Source organism: Hypanus sabinus, chromosome 8, assembly GCF_030144855.1.
Source record: "Hypanus sabinus isolate sHypSab1 chromosome 8, sHypSab1.hap1, whole genome shotgun sequence".
NCBI lineage: Eukaryota > Metazoa > Chordata > Chondrichthyes > Myliobatiformes > Dasyatidae > Hypanus > Hypanus sabinus.
In genome coordinates, this window is record NC_082713.1 from 43,649,307 (window position 1) to 43,673,803 (window position 24,497).

Genomic DNA, 24,497 nt, shown 5'->3' on the forward strand with positions numbered 1-24,497 from the left:
AGTGCGCGTTTGTGCAGTTGCTGACTAGAAAAACTTAAAACGAAATTGCCAAATGACAGGCAGCTGTTGGCTCTCGCATAGGAGGACTTAAAACTAAAAAAAATACTGGAGATTATGGAGGCAATCAACGGAGTTCACGAACAGTATGACCTGGTTGATGATGAACATTGAAAAACTGACCAACTCTGTTGCATTAATAAAGCACCTTGTTAATTGTATAAAACATGTCTGCATCAGTGTTATCTTGTATTTCCATACAATATTACATTAGGCTGTTGCACACCTATTGTCAGAGAAGTAATTGCATAAATAGGTAAACCACCTTCATACAAGCAAGGACAGAAAACAGGGCAAAGTGAGTATACTTATTTATTCAGTAATTTATGGGTCAAAGTATTTGGTGAGTACATTTCTAACTCTGCTGGCTTCAGTCTCATTGCTGTCTGTTTTGAAATTGTTAGGTTGTGTGGGGGGTTGCATTCGGGAAAACAATGAAATGCCACCATCCGTTCTGGCACATCATGACAGCATTTCTAGAAATCTTTGGTTACCCCATCCACACTACTCTTGCACAAGCGGCATTTTCAAATTTAAACACTCTGGAGGGTGTTTTAGGAAAGCTCCATTTTCGGGGGAGGGAAACGCCATTTCAGTGTGGATGGAGGGTTAAAATGAAGAGAAAAAGCTTCAGTTCCGGATCTATCCAGTCTAGTGTGGACGTAGCCTCAGATTGATGAGTTCACAACACACTGCCAAGGTAGGACAGCTGAGTTGTTCACAGGAGTGGAGGAAGGAACATCATGATCATCTCCTCATGGTGTACAAACATGGTGGTGCTAACCCAGTCCTGTTCACCAGACCTGGAACACCTCGCAATTAAGTATCATCCATTTTATCTGCTGTGGGAGATTTCAGCGATCAGCTTGGTAGCAGTGTACATCCCACCAATCCGACAGGGCAATGTCAAGCAGGCTCTAGATGAACTGAACGGATGTGATCAACAGGCATGAAACAACACATCCTGATGCCTTCTGCATCGTTATGGGGGAAACTTTAATCAGGCCAGCTTGAAAGTCACTAAATAATTACCATCAGCAATTACCAGAGGAAGCAACACACCTGACCACTGTTACACCATCATCAAGAGTGCTTACCATGCTACTCCACACCCTCACTTTGCTCACCTGGCTGTACTTCGACACCCTGAGTATCGGCAGTGTCTGAAGACTGCAACACCAGTAGAGGGGATCAAGAAGGTATGGGCAAGCGAGGTGCAGGACTGCTTTGAATCAGTGGACCTGACTATATTCAGGGATTCATCTTTGTGTGTGAATAAATACACCTCAGCTGTCACTGACTTCATTAAAACCTGTGTGAAAGAGTGTGTGCCTACAAGACTTACTGTACATACAAAAGCCAAGGATGAACCCATAGGTTTGTAGTCTGCTGAGGGCTAGATCTGTGGCATTCAAGTCTGGTGACCCAGTTCTGTACAGGAAAACCAGGCCCGACTTGCGGAGGGCTATTCAAGAGATAAGGAACAGTTCTGAGTAAGGTTGGAGGTGACATCGGATGCATGTCAACCTTGGCAGGGTCGCAGGACTTTACTTCCTACAAAGTGAAACCCAGCAACATGAATGGCAGTGATGCTTCACTCCCAGATGAGCTCAATGCCTTTCATCCTCGCCTTGAAAGGGAGAATAACACTACAGCTATGAGGGGCCCTGCAGCATCCGCTGACCCTGTGATCTCCGTCTCGGAGGCTGTCCTTCAAGAGGGTGAACCCTCGTAAGGAGGCAGGTCTTGATGGAGTGCCTGGTAAGCCTCTGAAAACCTATGCCAACCAACTGGTGGGGGCATTCAAAGACATTTTCAAACTCTCATTGCTACAGTCAGAAGTTCCCACCTGCTTCAAAAGGGCAACAATTATACCAGTCCCCAAAAGAGCAGGGTGAGCGGTCTCAATGACTATCACCCACTGGTACTCCTATCTACTGTGATGAAGTGCTTTGAGAGTTGGTTATGGCTAGAATCAACTCCTGCATCTGCAAGGCTTTGGACCCATTGTGATTTGTCTATTGCCACAACAGGTATATGGCTCTCCACAGGGCCTTGGATCACCTGGACAATACTAATACCTATGTCAGGATGCTGTTTATTGACTAAGCTCAGTGTTTAGCACCATCATTCCCACAGTTCTGATCAAAGAGGTCCAGAACCTGGGCCTCTGCACCTCCCTCTGCAATTGGATATTCGACTTCCTGACTAGAGGACCACAACCTGAAGCAAATTGTGGTGAACTATCGCCACAGGTAGTGAGGAGGCAGGCGGAGGGTAGGCTGTTTTGGGGGAATGAGCCATGCCGGGACGTAGTGGGGCATTATGTGATCAATCCAGGGTAGCAATTGGAGTTTGTATCGCTGCTGGAGATGGAGTGAAGGATCTGGAGAGGAGTTGATGCCCATCCACCTCACCCGGCTGAGAGGCCGGATGGGTCCAGGCGCCGAGCTGATTTGGTGAGATTGAGAACAGCTTTGGGCTGGGCAGCCTGTGTGTATCGCCACGCCTGGATCTTGGGCCTGGAGCGCGGCACTACCTGGTGCTCAGACAATTTAAACACTGGCCCAGGTAGGCCAAAATCCTGAGCATCGGGTATGGAGGCAAGGGTTGGGCTTGGACTCTGCTTATTCCTTTCTCCACGGTGCTGAGGCTGTGAACTGATCCGGCTGCTGTGCATTTCTGTCCCACTGGTGTGAAGAACTGGGGACCAAGGCTTGGGCCTACTCCGGCTGCTTTGGGAGTGGATCTGCGGACTCATTCTGGTTCGGGTTGTTGTTGGCTTGCTTCTATAATTTGCATGATGTGTTTTTTTTTCCTCTCTTTTTCTGCACAGTGCTTTTTGTTTTTTTTTAAAATTGGGTTATTCAGATTTCTTGCTTTGTAGCTGCTTGTAAGCAGACAAATTTCAAAGTTTATAATTTATACGTTCTTTGATAATAAATATTTTTTGAATCTTTGATATTAAACCTGATTCTGATTCTGAAAATGGGTGTTAAACCTGAGCTCATGGGCCTCACGTATGATAGGAATGACCTTGCGCATAAACGCCTTTGATCCATTCATTTCAACCACAGCTGATCTAGCACAGGAAGCCAATTGGGCCGTGAATCACATAACGGGGTTGAAGTGTGGCGGGGGTGGGGGTTGATGGATGCTGGCTGGGGGTGTAGGTTAGAAAACAGATTCTTCTGGGTTCAGATGAGGAAGTGATTGTGAGTTGTTTTCCATCTAAACCATTTTTATTCAAGATTGCATTCAAGTTTGAGGTGACTGAGAAATCACAGAACAAATGGAGTTGATGAATCAGTCATGCATCTCAAGACTTTGGAAGCGAGTAAGAGAACTGGTAATGAATAATACGGAATCCACTGTAAGATGGATCTATCTTCAAGCCAATGGATCCACTGGTGGCGCCAGAGATGTTTTCTTGCTGGTTCTACAGTGGGGCTGAATTATTCAGTGATGGTGCTGAAGGATGTACCGTATGGTAATATGTATTCTCAAGGCCAGACGCGCGTCGTTCAGAAGTCAGTTTCAAGCATTATGTGCCTCTGTTGATTCACAAGCAACAGCAATTGATAGATCTAACATAGAAGTGAACTGCAACAGTATCAACAGCATCGGAGACAACCCGAGCTACACAGAACATAAACAAACCAACCCACAGCACGTAACATGAATCACGCACCAATCCCACAATCAGCATCAAATGCATGCCTTTCAACTGAAAAACACAACACTAACCCACAATGCTCACTGCTATTTGCATTACATAGACAGACGATGCCAAAAGATACACCTTTTTTTTTAATACTTTATTTACAATTTTCAGTTTTACAAAGACAAAAAATATTGAAGACGTACAAAACAATGCAAAGGAAATACAGCTCCTGCTGGAACACGGACAAAACAAATCAAAAACAAAAACAAAAACGCTGCCAGACAATTTACAAGATGACATAAGCAGACTTTCAAAAAAAGAGTTGACACAATAGTGGCAATATCAAATATCACAGAAGCAATATCAAATAGAATGAATAACGGAATCCGGTTCGGCTCCACCCCCACTCATGAGACTAGACAGGTCAAGATCACTATGTATGTGAGGTAATATGACAGAGCCAAGAAAGGTCCCCATATTCTCTCAAATATATTTTGTGTATTGGGTTTGTGCAGACACAGTCTTTCCATTTGTATAATAGACAACATCTCCTTGAGCCAGTGTGCAAAGGTAGGTGGAGTAGTAGACTTCCAGGTCAGAAGAATAAGTTTCTTAGCCACCACCATTCCTAGATGCAGAGCAATCTGCATGTCGTGCGGCAACTCAAGAGTCACTGCAGAGCATCCAAAGATGGTGAGGTGATGATTGGGCTGAATGTCTCTAGAATAGGCTTTTGAGAGCCACTCAAAAATTGCAGTCCAAAAGTTGTATAATGTAGGGCAAAACCAGAAAAGATGTGCTAGTGAAATAAGGTGAACAACAGATGCAAGGCTTTACCAGGTGTTGGACAAATCGTACTCTGGCCGTGCAGTACCTCAATTAATTCGGCTACTGAATTTAAAACAAAAATCAACAGAATCACTGCTTGGAAGTCTAAGCAAAACCAATAGCCTTAATTGCAGTAAATGTAATATTTTAGGATTTGCAGGAAACATAAGGACTATGGGGTATCCACCACAAAATAATAATTATAATCAGCATTAGTCTAGGCCCAAATTTTAAAAAAAATCAACTGCACTCTCCTTTGATGTTTTCAGGGAAGCACAATCCATCTGTTGTTGTGATTGGTGGCGAAAGCATCAATGATTTTCTGGATGTCAATTGCTTTGGTCCTCTGGATGTTATGGCCAACAGGGCCAAGTTGCTGTTCCAAGCATTGCCGCTGCTATTCCTTGGGTAGTTTTTGAGGCGTCTGAGACAAGAGAAACTGCGTTCGCATGAGGCAGGTGTCACAGGCAGAGTCAGTGATATGCAGATTGATTTGTATAAATCTATAAATGCATCGGGTTAGGGTCTCATTAGAGCTGGAAATCCCACTGTCTGCCCTTGCTTTTGTTTTGTTTCCAGCAGACGCCGAACCAGATGTAGCTCTGCAGTCAGCTTCACTTCAGTCACTCCATAGCATTGGGCCACTGGCCAAAGACAATTCTTATCTCGGAAGAGCTCGTGTTCGGGACTCAATGCTGAGACTCCAGTCAGAACACCGCCAGTCTCAATTGAGAATCGTCTTTTCATATCAGTCGGAAGTCTGTCTACAACTGGATAGTAACAGTGCTTGTGAAGGTGTTCAGAGGATGTGGCAGGTGTGTGTTCGGTTTGGGCCTCAACAACAAAATCATGTAGGTGGCAGGGTGGCTGGGCCTATCTACTTTCACATGCTCTGCTCTGTATACCGGCTTTGATGCACAGGTCCCTAGCTCTTGCCTGAATTTCACTCCATGATTCCTCTCCCCGTTTTGCTGAGAGTGCATCAATAACAGACCGATCCAAGTCCACAGCAGATGAACATTCCAGACTGGGAGATTGTAGCTGGTCTGACATGAACTTGTGAATAAACCCTCAAACAGAGGGAGAAGTAAAGCAAACTGCTTGTCATTCAGTCTATTTACAGCTCTGGCCTCTGTTTTCCTCCATGCATTTGGTTGACTCAGAATATCCTGTAGTGTAGCTGGAATGGCAGGGAATGATTTCTTTATAGCCCACAAAGCTGTATACTGCCATGTCCAGCGCGTATCTGACAATTTCTTCCACTCCACGGGCTGTGCAGTTGATTCCAGTTCTCTCTGTTTCTTCATGAAAAGATCGTGGGCAACAGAGTTTGAAAAGTTGTAAGGCAGCTGCACAGTTTCAAAAAACTCACCCGCTTGTTGTTCATTGCTCACAACATCCACTAAAACAAGGTTAAGTCTGTGAGCATGGCAGTGTATATATAATGCCAGCGGAACCTCTTTCCAAAACCTCTCTTGTACCCCGTTATTGCACTCGGACATCACTGCCGCCCCGTCATAACACTGACCATTCTGACCACTCATGCATTCTTATCAATAACACACATTGGCAAGTGTCTGTTCAATGCTTTTAAGAAGCGACTCTGTGTCCAACTCTTCTGCTGGAGTGAAGTGCAAGAATTCTTCAAGCTCTGTTTCATCATTCAAATACCATATTTGCCCCTTTTTATCAAGTCCTTACTTTCATCCACCATGATGGCAAAATGTCCAGCCTCCTTGATTTCTGCACTTATTTGATGTCTGACCATATCTACCATAATATCCATAATTTCATTTTGGATATTGTGATGGGTGCTTTTTGCATTTCCAGGATTGTCCTCTTTTTTTTTAGCTACAGTCTAATCAAACTGCCCAATTACACTGAGCAACTCAACAAAGTTTCCCCTATTGCCAGATCCATCATCCTCCCGGTGTCCTTGCTGGGCAATGCCTCGGCACGCAGTATAGCATAGAGACTCAACCACTACTCTCATAGACTCATCATTTTCTTGGACAATCTTTGCATGTCCTTTATCAAACATGTTTCCCAATCTTGAACCATCTTGTTTTCTCAATCTGAATTCGGCCTATGCCTCCATAGCAAACTTATGAGCTTCACTTGCATGGTGGGTTTTGAAAGCTGTTGTAACTTTCCGCCAGTTGCGGTAACCAGTGACAGTGAAGGTAGACTCAGAATGGAACCCACATCCTCCACACAGGAAGTGCCTGCATGCGAAGCAGAACGTGGTATCTTTCCTGATGGAATATTCCAGCCAGGAGTACAGGTTGAACCAGCCACGAATAAAACTCCTTTGCTGATTGCCAAACTGTTGCGAACGGTACTTTTTCAATGCTGGCCGACGGGGTCCTTCCTCAGGCTGCTGGCTAACATTGCTAACAGTATTCTCATTAGCACTAAGAGCAGCTTCATCCAGGTTCTCTTCCGAATCCCACTCCCTTTCTTGTTCCACTATTTTGCCCTCACTCCTTCGATGAACTGCTGTCAGCCTCATCCCCACTTACCTCTTTCTGCATGTCACTTTCAATTAGACAGGCTCAGCCTGAGACGCCACTGATTCCTCTGGATGAGGTCATTTTCTTACTAAAAATCGATCCATTTTTCATGCCGGCCAAAGTAATGCACATGCCAGGCCTGTGCTAGCTTGTAAAAGCACAATGTGTGTGTGTGGCATCCGTTAGTCTCGCGAGGCCATGGATCTGCACCTGGATCCTGCACAATGTATGTATACTATCAATCTCTCACGTGTGAAAGTGAGAGACATCACCACCTTAAGTGATCTTAGATCAGCTTAACTGATCTGAGTGAAGACAGTGATGGCAAGACATTGACAACAAACGAATAAGCAGAAGCGTAGAGTGGATCTGACCTTCGACCTGCACAGAGTTTATAACTTCATTGCTGCGTGGGTGGTATGGTAATTGGGAGTGCTCTTTCACTGGATAAACTGGAGAAACGAGCTGTATTCAAAACTATACAGAGAAAGCAGCTGCAATTTGTGTGTCAAGGTTCAGTTAATTTCTTGGTGGTGCTATGGTGGTGCTATTGTAATTTGCACCAGCAAGCACCACTGAATGGATCCCTTAGACATTGCAATAGCAATCCAGGGAATTGCTATTCATTGGAATAGCCTCTTCATCTGCTGCCGGACTTGCGCCATTTACAGGCATTAAGTGTGCAGATTTTCAAAGCATGCATTCCACGTCAGTCTTCTTGCCCCTGTAACATGCAAGAAAATTCTGGGATGAATTTCCAGAAGTAAAAATGATTTTGATGAAACTAGGTTACGTTTTTCAAGCGGACTCTGTGATCCTCAGGTGCATGACAGTGTGTTAAAGTACCAAGTTGCTCCTTCTTTAAGTAAACACCAGTCTTGGAAGAACTTATCATTATTGGCTTTGACAGATGAATAGGTGGCTGATGGTTGATTCAGATTCAATGAACTGAAAGTCCTGTTTTTGTGTCATGTCACTCTGAATCTATGAATCATTTAGATAAAGTGGTTCACGTGAAAATAAGTTTGGAAACTACTAATGTCTGGACTTAAAAAAATTGGAACATCTAGAATTTTGAATTTAAATATGTTAATTCTCACAGTTGAGCCTGATCTGCATATTGTTATGAAGCTTCACTACCTAAACAGGAGTTGGACACTTTCTCACTGGAGTCCATTTTTAATGTTGAACTTTTAAAGGGAGGAAACAATAAGATGAAGCCCAAGGGGAAGGTGGAAAATAAGCAGTAGTAGGCATGAAAATGTTTACAGGACTGCCAGGACTACATTTACTCTTCGTGGCCTCAAAAACTGCAGGCTTTGGAATACAGGGATGTGTCAATAAATCTGTTTGTGTATGTTGATGCTCTCCCTGAAAGTAATACTTAACAGTTCTGTGTGTGCATATGGGAATCTGGGAATCAAAAGCTGTGGTTAATGTTGTTGACTGTGCTGAGTCCACATGGAATTCAACAGAGAGTGGGAAACTTGTCAAAGTGGTTTATGGTTCTAATCAGTTTGCTGGAGAATACAGCAATAAGTGACTTGGAGGACTGATTAGTCTTTTACTCTGAATGGAAGGAAAAGGCCATGAAAGCATCAGTTAAATGCAGGTGTTAAGAGTGTTTAAGACCTATTTGCTCTCCTTCATTCGTCTAAGTGTTACGAGATGCCCCCAACAGCATCCAGGATTTAGATACTCTAACTCTCTGGAGTACGGATAGCTGGAGTGACCCCTTTAAGCTTTCAGGACAGTCCCACTAATTAGAAATCATGTTTTGGTTAACACGAATTGAGTATTGAAATGCTCAATCGTAAGTGATTTTTGTCTAGTGTTTGTGCTCACTTCTTGATCCAGTTTAATACCGTATTTTGATCCTTGCTTTGGGTACTCCAGCATTTGGGTCCAAGCCATCCTCATCAAGGACTCTCAGTACAGTAATGACTTTTCTAAAATTGCTTGTGTGTTAGGTTATTTTGAGTTGTTTAAATGCGTCTATTCATTAACTATTTAAATAGTGTCAATGTATCTGAACATGCCAGAACATGCAGCATGTTTTACTTTGAATGCTTTCATCGTTTCAGCTGTCAGAAAGAAAGAGAATGTACGTTCTTTATGGATGATGATGGAGATTCAGTGGCACAGAGTTTGGAAGCTGGTTGGGAGGCATCGGCGGCACCACAGGAGCCCTTGTGTATCAAGAAGAATCTTGAATAGTGATTACCAATGCAACAAGTGCAACTTTCATGTGAAATGGGACAATAAAGATAGCCAAAAGCAGGCACTCCCACAATTCAGTTAAAATAAGCCTCCTGCCAGATTCAAAGTGTCAAGGCCCAAGAGCAGAAATCAAACCGGTTTTCAGTCTACTTCTCGCCAGCTATGAACTCCCACCTGTGCCTGTCCTGTCTGACTGCTCTTCTCACTACTGTCATCAGGCTGGATGCATAGTCCCATACTGCCAGGTTTGCATACTGCCGGGCTTCTGGACTGGCTGAGCTGACTCTGCAGCCTGTAAACTCATGTCTGGAAAATCTGCAATTCGTGATCTATGAATTATTTCAAAGGTTCAAAGGTCAAATTTCAAGTCAGAGAAATGTATACAATATATATCCTGAAATGCTTTTTCTTCGCAAACATCCCTGAAAACAGAGAAGTGCCCACAAAGAATGAATGATAGTCAAACATGAAAACCTCAAAGTACTCCCCCCAGCTTCCCCCTCCTGCGCGTAAGCAGCAGCAAGCAACGATTCCCCACCAACAAAAAGAATACGCATCGGTACCATCACCAAACCTAAGTGTGTGCTAAGCAATAGCAAAGACACAGACCAAAGGTACCACAAAAGCTTTGCATTCATCTGAAATTCGACAAACAACAGGTTCTCTCTCTCCCTGGCAAGGGAGAGGGAGGTGTCCCCCATCTTCATAGCGAGAGGGAGACATAACAACAACCCACTGGTTTGCGATCTTAAAAGTCTGTTTTGTCACTTTTTTCGAGCTCTGTGTCTGAAGATCGCAAAGACCTCGGGTCTTCGGGGCCCACAGCGAAAGATTTTCTGACTTCCCCAATGACACACGAGTCTCCTGCTGTGACACCGACCCTCGATCCGTCCGTCTCCAGAGCCTGAGACCTTAGGCTTCCGAACATGATCGAGATTCTCTGGCCAAACCCTTGGCATGTCGAATAGCGGCCAATTGTGGAATCCTGAGAATGGGTTCAATTCCTGTAAAGAACCAAAGCCTGTGTGTAACTCCAGGTCAGGGTCTTCAAAAGAACCCGGAAAGGGAAAAAAAATAAAGTTATTAAAGGTGGAAATAGAGCTGTTTCTGAAGATGCAAGCAAAGGAGTCACTATTAGGCACCATTAACCCTCCCAAGCTCTACCCCCATTTTTTTGCTGCTTACTTTTTTATTAACACAATTCGCTCTTTTCCACGCATTGGATGTTTGTTGTCTTTGTTATGTGTGCGTGTGTTTTTTTGTAGATTCTACGGTGTTTCTTTGTTTTGTGGGTCCCTGCAAGAAGGTGCTTCTCAAGGTTGTATGTGGTACACATACTGATAATAAATTTACCTGAAACTTTGGAATGACAGCTGAACATTGTATGCAAAGTTCAAAGTAACTTTATTATCAAGGTACATATGTTACCATTTACAACCCTGAGATTCATTTTCTCACAGGCATACTCAATAAATCCATAATAGAATAGTAACCACAATAGAATTAATGAAAGATTGCACCAATGTGGATGTTCAAATAGTGCGCAAAAGACACCAAATTATGTAAATACAAAAATAAATTAATAATAATTATGTAATAAATATCAAAGATACGAGATGAAGAGTCCTTAAAAGCAAGTCCATAGGTTGGTAGAATATTTCAATGAAGTTGAGTGAATTGAATTGTCTTTATTACTTCCTTCATATACATGGAGTAAAAATATTTACGTTATGTCTCTGTGTAAATGTGCAATTTATAATAATTTATAATAAATATTATGTACAACAGGATAGTCAATATAAAATAGAAATACAGTTGTGTCAGCGTGAATTTATCAGTCTGATGGTCTGGTGGAAGAAGCCGTCCCAGAGCCTGTTGGTCCTGGCTTTTATGCTGCGGTACCGTTTCCTGGATGGTACCAGCTGGAACAGTTTGAGGTTGGGGTGTCTGGGATCTCCAAAGACCCTTCAGACCCTTTTTACGTACTTTTCTCTGTAAATGTAATGAATACTGGGAAGTTCACATCTATAGATGCACTGGGCTGTCCGCACCACTCTCCAGAGTCCTGTAATTGAGGGAAGTACATTTCCCATACCAGGCAGTAACACAGCCTGTCAGGATGCTCTCGATTGTGTCCCTATAGAAATTTCCTATAGAATTTGGGGGACCATACCAAACTACTTCAACTGTTTAAAGTGAAAGAGGTGGGGTTATGCCTTTTTCACGTCACAGCCGGTATGTACAGACCACGCGAGATCCTTGGTGATGTTCATGCTGAGGAACTTAAAGCTGTTCACCCCCTCAAACCCAGATCCATGATGCCAATCGGTGTTAGCCTGTCTCCATTCCTCCTGTAGGCCACAACCAGCTTCTTTGTTTTTGTGATGTTCAGGGAGAGGTTGTTTTCTTGACACCATTGTGTCAGGGTGATGACTTCTTCTCTGCAGGCTGCCTCATTATTATTTGAGATTAGGCCAATCAGTGGTGTTATTAGCAAATTTAATTAGCAGATTGGAGCTGTGGGTGTAACACAGGTATACACAGAGTAAAGCAGGGGGCTTAGTACACAGCCCTGTGGGGCACCTGTGTTGAGGATCAGCGGGGTTAGAGGTGAGGGAGCCCACTCTTACCACCTTAACCCCTGTGGTTTAAGAGCCTGATGGTTGATGGGTAATAACTGTTCCTGAACCTGGTGGTGTGAATCTTGAGACTCCTGTTCCTTCCTCCTGATGGCAGCATGACCTGGCTGGTGGGGGTCACTGATAATGGATGCTGCTTTCCTGCAACAATGCTTCATGGAGATGAGATGTGCTCAGTGGTGCTTCTGGCTGATGAACTGGGCCATATCCACTACTTCCTGTATGATTTTCTGTTCAAGGGCATTTGTGTTTCTATTCCAGTCTGTGACGCAGCTCATCAATATACTTTCCCCAATACATCTATAGAAGTTTGTCAAAGTTTCAGATGTCATGCTGAATCTTCCAAACTCCTAAGTAGAGGCACTGCCATGCTTTCTTTATAAATACCCTTATGTGCTGGGCCTAGGACAGGTCCTCCAAAATGAAAACACTGAGGAAGTTAAATTTGCTGACCCTCTCCACCTCTGATTCTCCAATGAGGACTGGATCATGGACCTCTGGTTTCCTCCTCCTGAAGTGAATAGTTAGCTCCTTGGTCTTGTTGACATTGAGTAAGAGGTTGTTGCTATGGCACCACTCAACCAGATGTGCATTCTCCCTCCTATATGCTGATTTATCACCATCTTAGATTCCGCCTATGACAGTGGTGCCTTTAGCACACAGTCTCGAGGTGTGCCTGAGCTGATGGATAATGTGGAGGAGATGTTGTTGCCAATCTAAACTAACTGAGGTTTTTAAGTGCGGAAATCCAGGATCTAATGGTACAAGGATATATTGAGGCCAAAGTCTTGAAGGTTATTGATTAGCTTTAAGGGATAATGGTATTGAATGCAGAACCACATTCACTAAAGACCATTGTGATATATACATCTTTGCTGTCTAGATGCACCAGGGTTGAGTGAAGAGTCAATGGGATGGCATCTGCTGTGGACCCGTTACTCCTGTAGGCAAATTGGAGTGGATCCAAGTCACTTCTCAGGAAGGAGTTGACGTTTCATCACCAGCCTTTCAAAACACTTCATCACAGTGGATGTAAATACTACTGGATGATAGTCATTGAGGCAGGTTACTACTTTCTTCTTGGGCACCGGTATAAGTGAATTCAGCTTGAAGCAGGTGGGTACCTTAGAATACCGAAGTGAGAGGTTAAAGATCTCAGTGAAGACTTCAGCCAGTTGATCAGCACAGGTCTTTAGTACTTGGGCAGGCTCCCCATCTGGGTTGTGTGCTTTTAGTGGGGGTCATCTGCCTGAAGGTGTCGTGGTTACTTGAACTGACCAGGAGACGCAGAAAATTCTTCGAGAAGTTTAAACCTTTATTTGCAAACAAAGGCTGAGGCAATCAATGAACTTGTCACCGAAAGCCCGCTGAGCTCCGGTGTACAACAGTCGTTATAGTAATTCTTATCTCAGTTACATTTCCGTTTCATCAGCATACCCAATCAATTTTTAATTGCATATCCTCTATATATTAACTAATCAATCGCTCTTGCCTAGCTCTTGGTGCGTCACCATTATTTTTCACCCATTCGCATTGGGACCTTATTCGTGGCCAAGATTATGTTTTCCGGACAACCTCCCTCACATTACATTCCTGCTCGCACCATCCTGTCCGCCACCGTTATCTCTTAATAAACAAAGGCTGAGTGTAATACATGGGATATATCTCAGCTAATAGTGCTGCTAAACAAACAGGTGTTCTGTAAGTGCCATAATATGCAGCTAAGAGTGTACAAAGTACCTAGTGAAAACAACCCATAACAAAATGTGTCTAGTAAAATAATACATACTAATATTCAGTACCTAGAAGTGATTACATAGTATAGTAAATAGCTAATACATAGTGATTATATTTCAGGTTTATATAGTGGTTATGTCAGATATATTTCTCAATAAAGGCTGCTCAACACAACATCCTCAGACTGAAATCATAGGGTCATCAGGGGTCATGGGAGTTTGTGATAGTTCCTCCATGTCAAAGCAAATATAAATGGCATTGAGCTCATCTGGAAGTGAAGCCCTGTTGTTGCCATGTTGCTTGATTTAACTTTACAAGTGGTGATAGCATTCAAACCCTGTCACAGCTGCTGAGCATTCTTTGTTGATTCGAGTTTAGTCCAGAATTGCCACTTCACCATGAGGTGGCTTACAGGAGATCATGCCTAGACCTTTTGTCATTTTCTTGGTCGCTAGACTTGAATGCCTCTGATCTGGCTCTGAGAAGATTGTGGATTACATAGTTCATCCAGGGCTTCTGATTGGGGTACACAGAATGATTTTGTGGGGACATGCTCATCTATGCTGTTTTAATAAAGTTCGTTCAGATTCACAGAGGAACCCAGCCCAGTCTACCAACTTGAAGCAATCACTTAGACACTCCTTTGCCTCCTGCGATCACTTCTTTGTTGTCCTAATCTCTGAAGCTTTGCTCTTTAGCCTCTGCCAGTACACAGGTTGGAGAAGGATAGTCAAGTGATCCAATTTACCAAAATGCAGTTTGGGAATGGAATGGTAGGCATTCCTTATTATAGTATAGCAATGGTCTAGTGCGTTTGGACCACTGGTAATAGAGGCTATATGGTGATGGTAATTTGGCAGGGATTTCTTCAAACAAACCTAATTGAACTCCCCAACTATGATTTGAAATGCATTGCAATGGACTGTTTGGAAATGGCATCATATCGTGTCTCAAGCGCTTGATTATAGTCTGCTGCTGGTGGTATGTAAACACCTCCACCTTTTGCCTTTTTTGAATTAGCAGTTCGGTCCATTCTGTGATTGAGAAGTGCTGGCAGTAAGTCACATCTTAGTCAAACATAGAACACAATAATCTTTTGCTTTCATCCAATACAGCAATCTTGCTCTCAGGTTCTCAGTTTTGTTCTCCAGCTACTGCACAATTGCTAGTCTCCTAACTTGTTGCTGCAGGAGGATTCACTCTCTTCCTCGCTGGTGACAGATTGAATTGCAGGGTTATGGACTGTAGTTGTTGATGGACTCTAGGTCAAAGTCTCTCTGGGGGCTTTTGCTATTGCTTCAATAGTGGGGGGGCAGAAGATTTGGTATTGGGGCTTCTGCTGGTGTAAGTGAGAGGAGGGTCCCTGCTTGTGCATGGGAGGGGGAGACTTTGGGGTTCTGATGTTTTTATTATTCATTCTTTGGGGTTTCTTGTTTTATGGATGTCTGTGAAGAGCAAGTATTTCAGGTTGTATACATTCTTTGATATTAAATTGAACCATTTGCTTAAAATTAAAACCTCAATCTTAAGTCTAAAAAGGTTAAAATCTAAAAAGCTTAAAGAGATAAATAAATTAAGGAAAAATACATGCCTAAATAAAATCTAGAAATGTCAAAGGTTGGGAGCTCAAGCCACTTAACAGACAGAAAGACATACTTTATTGATCCCGAGGGAAATTGGGTTTCGTTACAGTCGCACCAACCAAGAATAGTGTAGAAATATAGCAATATAAAACAATAAGTAATTAAATAATAATAAGTAAATTATTCCAAATGGAAATAAGTCCAGGACCAGCCTATTGGCTCAGGGTGTCTGACACTCCGAGGGAGGAGTTGTAAAGTTTGATAGCTGCAGGCAGGAGTGACTTCCTATGATGCTCAGTGTTACATCACGGTGGAATGAGTCTCTGGCTGAATGTACTCCTGTGCCTAACCTTTACATTATGGAGTGAATGGGAGTCATTGTCCAAGATTGCTTGCAACTTGGGCAGCAACCTCTTTTCAGACACCACCGTCAGAGAGTCCAGTTCCACCCCCACAACATCACTGGCCTTACGAATGAGTTTGTTGATTCTGTTGGTGTTAATCAATTAAAACCAAAAGCATGACACTCAGATGCACAAGTATACTTGAGCCTCTCCCACAATGTGATACTGCCACCCACTTACTGTATATTCACCTTTATCACTCTGAAGTGAACTCCTGTGGCAGTTAGCACAGGTGACACTTCACTATCAGATACTCCAAACCAGGCGAGTAGGACCAAGCTAGAATTGTCACATCTCAGCACCATGTGGAGTTGATTGAACAGCAGACCCCTCTTCCTCTAACTTTGCCCGAGGACCCAGTGTTGTCCTTCCAGTAAATTCTCAGTTTGAATACTACAAGTCATGTGAAGCAGGTGTAAGCCACATTTCAGTGAGGCACAGCAGACAGCAGTCCCTCAGATTTCTTTTATATGTCAGTCTTACCCTATGAAGGTACTAAAGCCTAAAGTCATGTACCACCAGTCTCAAGGATGGCCTCTAGCTCGCTGTTCTAAGTTCACTTGTATGATAAAGTGGACACTTTACTGCACAATCTAACTCAATATGATCACGCATCTTATTATCTACCTGCACAGTACTTTCTCTGTAGCTGTTGCACTTAATTCTGCATTCTGTTATTGATTTACCTTGAACTACATCAATGGACAATGTAACGATTTGATCTGTATGAATAAGCTTTCATTGTACCTCCTATGTATGCCAATAATCAACCAATTTCAATCTTACATGCCGCAATATAGATGCCCACTGTATCTAAACTCATTTCTGATTCATTTGAATCCATCATAAGCCGATGGATAATTTCCCAATCAAACCAAATTATCAGTTCTGAGTGAATTATCCTCAGTTTCATTTGCTCAGTCCATCAGCAAAGTGATTGGTTCCACTTCACAGTATTTTAAGAGTGGAGAACACTTTTAAAATGTTGGCCATCATTGCTTTACATAAGTGTAACTCATGAAATTAGTACTTTTACACACTCAAGTCATCCTACTCAAAATGATTAACACAATATTAGAGGTTTTTGCTAATGTTTAAATTGTTTATAAAACCTAATTATTAGATTACTTTCAACAGATTACTTTGAAAGGTATAATATTTTCTTGAAGCAGTGCACATTCCGTTAGAGTTACAGAAAACTACAGCACAGAAACAGGTCCTTGGGCCCATTTAATCTGTGCCAAACTATTTAATCTGCCTACTTCCATCAACCTACACCAGAACCATAAGCCTCTATTACACCAACCACTCATGTGCCTATCCAAACTTCTCTTAATTGCTGAAATCGTGTGCGGACAGCTCATTCCACACTCTCACAACCCTCTAAGTTAAGAATTTTCCCATCATGTTCTCCTTAAACTTTTCACCTTTCACCCTTAACCTGTGACCTCTAGTTGTAGTCCCACCCAACCCCAGTGGAAAAAGCCTGCTTGCATTTACCCTATCTATACCACTCATAATTTTATGTACCTCTATCACACCACCTCAGTCTTCTACATTTCAAGGAAAACAGTCCTAATCTATTCAGTCTTTCCTCATAACTCAGCTCCTCCAGATCTGGCAATATCCTTGTAAGTTTTCTATGCACTCTTTCAATGTTATTTAAATTTTTCCTGCAGGTAGGTGACTAAAACTGTACACAATAATCAAAATTCAGCCTCACCAAAGTCTTATAGAATTTCAACATAGCACCCCATCTCCTGTGATGCCACTTTCAGTGAATTATGGACCTGCATTCCCAGATCCCTTTGTTCTACCACACTCCTCAGTGCCCTACTATTCACTATGCAAGATCTACCCTGGTTGGTTCTACCGAAGTGCAACACCTCACAATTATCTGGATTGAATTCTATCTGCCATTCTTCAGCCCATTTTTCCAGCTGGTCCAGGTCCTGCTGCAAGCCATGATAGTCTTCCTCACTGTCCACTATACCACCAATCTTTCCCAGGTATGTTCTTCAAACGTTCTCCTCTGCAACAGCATAAATTCTGCTTCCATTCTTAATATCATAGAGAATACCAATTGTAAAATGGGAATGCCGAAGATTGACATGGTGCCAGAACTATACAGGCAACTATATGGCTCAGAGACTACAAAAGCTACAATGAACTGAAAGCACCATATCTATTTGGCCTACACCACCATAAGGAGTACCAAACTCTAGTCTTGTAAGGTGTAATTAGATAAGCAGTTAAAAAAAATCCATACTCCAATCACATCTAAAGAATGCCATAAAGTATCTCAGTGTCTTTACATGCTTCTACAGCTTCACGCATAGTTGGGTGCACCAATCACAATTCCAGATGCACAGATGTATATCACTGCTAAAGTGCTACGTTCAATGTAATTGACATACAAGTCCTGGATAACTCTAGATGCCATGGACTTAAAATGATTAATGCACTATTTTCCTCCAGGTACTAAATAAGTTACCCAATTTCTCCCTACAGCTGATGCAATAATTCATTGAGCAACTTGCATTTCAATCAGGCATCCAATCTTCTTAATCAGAGGGCTCTTTCAGCTTGTTATCCTCAGGCTCTTTTCATTTCAGTCAGAATTAGTTACATCTCCTTTATATTAGACTTGTGAAATGATGACCGAGGACTTTTAGGCAATTATTGAATTTAATTTCATGCTAATTAGTTTAATTTATAATTTTTTTTATCAACAAAGGTTGCTTTGAAATTACAGCTTAAACACCTAGATCAGATAGTAATACTCACAGTTTGTTGCTGCTAATTTCAGGGGCAGTCCATTGTTATTAATGCCAATGATTCTGGTTAAAAGCTGATTAAAGATTGTTAAATATATCATCAACACTTTCCCCTCCCCATCTTACCCTAAGAAAAGCATTGGAGTTTGTAGTGAATGATTAGCCTGCACATGTAAGTTCTAGACAGGGTAGGATGCAAACTTAGTGATGGTTGCTTATTTATATGACTAGCATCTGGTCAATCACAACATTCATTATTTGGATATTGTTGTATGATGCTGATGTATGAATTACAAGCTCTAGTTACAACTAGCTTTTACTGCTTGGAAAATAAAGTGGGATGATTTGTGTCTCTTACAGGCTGTTCCAAAATACTTAACAGGAGAATAAGGTATGTTGAAAGTGCAGACCCTGTTGTAAGCAAGAAATGTGGCTATTGGTTGGTGCACAATGTGATCCAACAAACTGCAATGTGATAAATGATCCCTCAGAAAGAGAATGAATGACTAAAATGAAATCTATGCAATTTTTGAATGAAGTAATTGTAAACAGTCTTACATTGAATCTAACTGGGAACAGAATCAATTTAACAACATGGAAGATTCTTGCTCTAAGGTTTTCTGGTGCTGTATTGGTTGCCCTAACACAGGAGGCATAACACATGAATGGTTCTCAAATGGCTGCACAGAGATCCTCAGGTGACAATGGAAGCTAAAAACCATACAGCTCAAGCACGGACTGAAGAAAATGGATGTGGTGCTGCAAGGATCCATGTCTGGTTAAAGATGGCGCTGGTCTGGCACAGCATTGACTTGTTGGCAGCAAAAACAACTCTTAACTATTTAACTAATCACACTTCTGCTCATTAATTATCACTCCAGTCAATAGCCTTTAGGAGTTGGGTTTTTGAACTGCCTGTATGACCTGGCATTTTTGCAGTGTGAACTGAAGTCTTGAAGGTGCAGAACAGTTGCAGTGTGGCCCAGGCCTAAGAGCAGGGAACAAGCCAACGTCTGGCTGCTGCAGTGAACTTGGAGGTAATCTGAAGTAGCAGAACCAAGGTGAGGCAGAGTCGACGTGGTGAAGCCCAGGTCTGAGAACCAGGAACAAGCTGAGGTTTGACTGATTTAAGCACTGAACTGAATGGGTAAGGTAGGGTATGGGCTGAATCAAGGTGGTGGTTCCTGGGCCCAAGAATGTATCGAAGTGGCAGGGCCCAGGTCCAAGAGTGATGGACAACCTGCTCTTTGGCTGATTTAAGCACTGGGCTAGATTGAAAAGGTAGGGTGTCAGGGCTGGAGGTGAGGGACGGGCGGCTGCTCAGCGAGGTTTACTTTTCCCTGGGCTGAATTGAGGCTGTGGCCTGCAACTACTGGGCTCCTGGATTCACTGTGACTGGCTTCATGGCTGCGAACTCAATTTCATTTATTCTTTGGGGTTTCTTGTTTTGTGGATATCTCTGCAAAGAGCAAGAATTTCAGGGTTGTATACTGTGTCCATTCTCTGAAATTAAATCGAACCATTAGTTTGCACGATTATTTTTCCTGCTCTTTAGGTGTTTGATGGTCTTTTTTAATGGTTCTATTGGGTTTCTTTGTTTTGTGGCTGCCTGTAAGGAGATGAATCTCAAGGTTGTATATAGAATTTTGAAGGAATCAGTGAATGTGTCATTAAATGCTGCATTCTACAAATTGAACAATTCGTTCCAAGTATGTTCAATTCAGCACTCCCATTACCAACCAAATTTCTATTAATCAGGACTCGGCTCTAACAGTTATGTGCTTTGTCTTGCCCTCTAATAAGCATCACTTTAGCACACAGTACCCAACTCATTCTTGACATATTATGCAACACTCACTGAATCACTTGCTTCTCTCTGCCAGGACAAGGCAGGACAAGTTCACGCTTAACAGGAGTCAAACAGAAAGGAAGAAGCATGATGTAACCCTATGCGGCAGATGGTTCTGTCCTTTATTAAGACAGCTATTCAGAGAAGTGTGACCATCAGCATTTTGAGATCATTGCAAACGCTGGTATTATTTAATCTAATTCTCTATTTTTCCCCAATCCCACTCTTTTCTGATGTACAAGTTTCAGGTGAAAGTGTTCACTCCTTATCACCAGCACCAACTCACTCTCACCCTCTTCATGCAACAGAATTTCACCTTTGTACAATTATCAAAGAACAGTGAGCTGTATTTCAGAAGTGAGTGGAGAATGGCAGCATTTGATAAAGTGTGGGATCACAGCACCCTAGTACAATTCAAGTCTACGGATATAAGGAAAAATATTTGGTGGGGGGGGGGGTCGAGAAGACCCAATCATTAATGTTCCCTGTATTTATATGGGTGATCCTATTAGGATGTGCATCAAAGATGACCAACTGGATGTTAAAGGTGGGGGAACTGCATGGTGGTACTACAAGTGAAAATCAAGAACAGTTGTTTGAACTCCTTGGAAATAGGGCTTTCATGAGAATCTTGTGGCATAGACGTTACTTACCATTAATAAGCATATGTTTGAATGTTGTCAAGGCCTTGCTGACTGCATGTAAAAGCTGCTTCTCATGCTGAGGAGTTGTGAATGAAAGTAAATATTACATAATCATTAAACATCGTTCCCCATACAAAGGAGAAATCTGGAGCAATGCATGAAATGGTGGAGGAACTCAGCCAATCAGGCACCATTGGAGGAATATGGATAGTCAACATTTTTGGTTGAGACCCTTCTTCTAGCTTAGATGAGGGGTTGGAGCAAGGATATTACTTTAAAGATTTCCTGAAGTGATAACTGGGGCTGAAGTGTTTAGCTTTCAAGAAGCACAACCATCTTCATTTAGTTTTTCTATATTTTCCCCCTTGCTTTTGTTTATGAAAAGGGCATACTTGGAAAATTTTCCACATTTTTGGTTGGATGCCAATATCTTAAATGTACTAGAACTGCTTGGCTTATGATAGCTCCATATCTTCAGTAATACAACTGAGATTTCCATTGATTCAAGTTTAAGTTGCTCTCAGCTATTTCTTGATAACATATGGGAGAAATGTTTTGTGGTAATTTCATGAAGAAGCTGCCTTATTACAATATGGTAATGGTCAACCAAATATGTTTAAGAAAATTGCTTTATTAGAAATTAATAACAAGACCAAAAGCTGTACACTATTGAAGTGAACACAGTCCCCCGTCACATTTGGCTGTTCCTGGTCAGGAGTATAGCTTGAAGTAAAGTTTAATCAATCAATCTAGAAATCAAACAGTTCTCCAGGGAAAATAGTGCTCCTGTCTATTCTCACAACAACAAATGTATCATTCTCTAGCATCACTTCCTACTTAAATCTGATGAAATTTTCTTCAGCAACATCAAATTCTCTTTCCTTAGGCATGAGCAAACAATGTCCTGTCATGTGACTAATCTCTATATCAAAGAAGTTTAAATTAAAGTCATATAACACTAACTATACTGCACAATGATTTCTACAAAGTTCATTGGACATATCACAAAGTGCAGATAAACTAAGCAGAATGTACAATTTTATACTCGATGAAGCTCTTGTACCATTCTGCATTATATTTCCTCTGGTCAAATATGGAGTTGAAAAATTTTCTGCCTTCTCTATAGTACTTACATACGGATCTTTATCATAGTTTTTAAAAAATGTAAACACGCATTTCAAAAGGGAAAAGGTAGTATAGTGTAAGCAAATAGGTGACATGTATGTACTTATATATTTTTGTGTAGTTGGACTCAGCCATGTCACCAGCAGAAATTCTCTGACTCAGCAGTAGTTGGGTTTTTAAAGGGAGGACAGGAGGATGAATGCAGGGCTCTGGAGAAGGACTTTGTCAAAAGGTGCAAGCTGAATCATCTCTCGCTCAACAGCAGCAAGACAAAGGAGATGGTGATGGACTTTAGGAAGACTAAGCCTGCCTTGCTCTCTGTCACTATCGATGGTGAGGACCTACAAATACCTGGATGACAGGCTTGAGCGGAGCACCAACACAGAGGCTGTGTACAAGGGCCAGAGTCACTTCCACTTCCTGAGGAGACTGAGGTCCTTTGGAGTATGCAGATCTCTCTTTCACATGTTCTATCTGTGTTGTTGCCAGTACAATCTTCTACAGTCTGCTGGGGCAATGTATCAACACAGGTGATGCTAACTGGCTCAATAAACTGATTAGAAAGGCTGGCTTTGTTATAGGAGTCAAATTGGACACACTGGAGGCTGCAGTAGAAAATCCTGGCAATTCTGGACAATGCTAAGACAACAGTGCTGCTCCAAAGAGTGCTATGAGTTCATTCTTCCCCCAGCCATTAGGCTCTATAATGAATCAATCTACAGTCGGGGAAGTGATGAACCCTCCTGTTAAAGGTAACTTTTTTTAAATTCTTTCTCACTTCTGTTCTAATATTTGTGTATCTGTGCACCTGTAATGCTACTGTGACACTGCAATTTCCTTTTGAGTTAATAAGGTATCTATTTATCTATCTATGTATCTACGTCTATGTGCCAATTCTGTTGTTTCAAAGGTAACATGCTGCTTGAACAGAAGATATTATTTCAGTACCATCTCCAAACTTTTTCCTTCAAAGCCCCATTCATCTTTTTTCCTGACGGGTGGCCTGTTGTCACCAATTTCAAAGTTCTTATTCTAACTGTTTGTAGTGACAGAAATATAAATAATCACTCAGGGAAATGGAAAATTGCTAAGACATACACATCTTGTTTGTTTCATTCCTTCAGGCAACATGCCATTTGTCTGTGCATGTGATCCATATATCATTGTGTTCCCGACCTCCTGCACAGCAATGTGCCTATAGTTATACTCTTTCCACTGACTCATGCATATGTGTTCCCATGTCATTGGTTTTCTGTCTCCCCATGTGTTACACCAAGGCTTCTGGAGCATTAACGAAAATCTTTCGGATGTATTCTCTCGCAGAAAGAGCTATTGTGACAAACACCTTTAAGATAAAGTTACCTCCTGACACTACTCTCAGAACTTCCAGCAATATTGGTTCCCCTTGTTGATGTACTGGGTCCTGTACTGGGTCCAATGTTGCCTGTCATGTACATTAATGATCTGGATGATGGGGTGGTAAATTGGATTAGTAAGTATGCAGATGATACTAAGGTAGGTGGCATTGTGGATAATGAAGTAGGTTTTCAAAGCTTGCAGAGAGATTTAGGCCAGTTAGAAGAGTGGGCTGAACGATGGCAGATGGAGTTTAATGCTGATAACTGTGAGGTGCTACATTTTGGTAGGAATAATCCAAATAGGACATACATGGTAAATGGTAGGGCATTGATGCAGTAGAACAGAGTGATCTAGGAATAATGGTGCATAGTTCCCTGAAGATGGAATCTCATGTGGATAGGGTGGTGAAGAAAGCTTTTGGTATGCTGGTCTTTATAAATCAGAGCTCTGAACATAGGAGTTGGGATGTAATGTTAAAATTGTACAATGCATTGGTGAGGCCAAATTTAGAGTATTGTGTACAGTTATGGTCATCGAATTATAGGAAAGATGTGAACACAATAGAGAGAGTACAGAGAAGATTTACCAGAATGTTACCTGGGTTTCAGCACCTAAGTTACAGAGAAAGATTGAACAAGTTAGGTCTTTATTCCTTGGAGTGTAGAAGGTTGAGGGGGGACTTGATAGAGGTATTTAAAATTATGAGGGGGATAGAGTTGATGTGGATAGGCTTTTTCCATTGAGAGAAGGGGAGATTCAAACAAGAGGACATGAGTTGAAAGTTAGGGGGCAAAAATTTAAGGGTAACTCGAGTGGTAGCTGTGTGGAACGAGCTTCCAGTAGAAGTGGTAGAGGCGGGTTCAGAATTGTCATTTAAAGTAAAATTGGATAGGTATATGGACAGGAAAGGAATGGGGGATTATGGGCTGAGTGCGGGCCAGTGGGATTAGGTGAGAGTAAGCGTTTGGCACAGACTAGAAGGGCTGAGATGGCCTGTTTCCGTGCTGTAATTGTTATATGGTTACACCATGAAGGAGCAGTGTACAGAGTGCTGGTTCCTCTAGGCTATCATCGAACTCAGCAAGGAGTCCAAGTTAT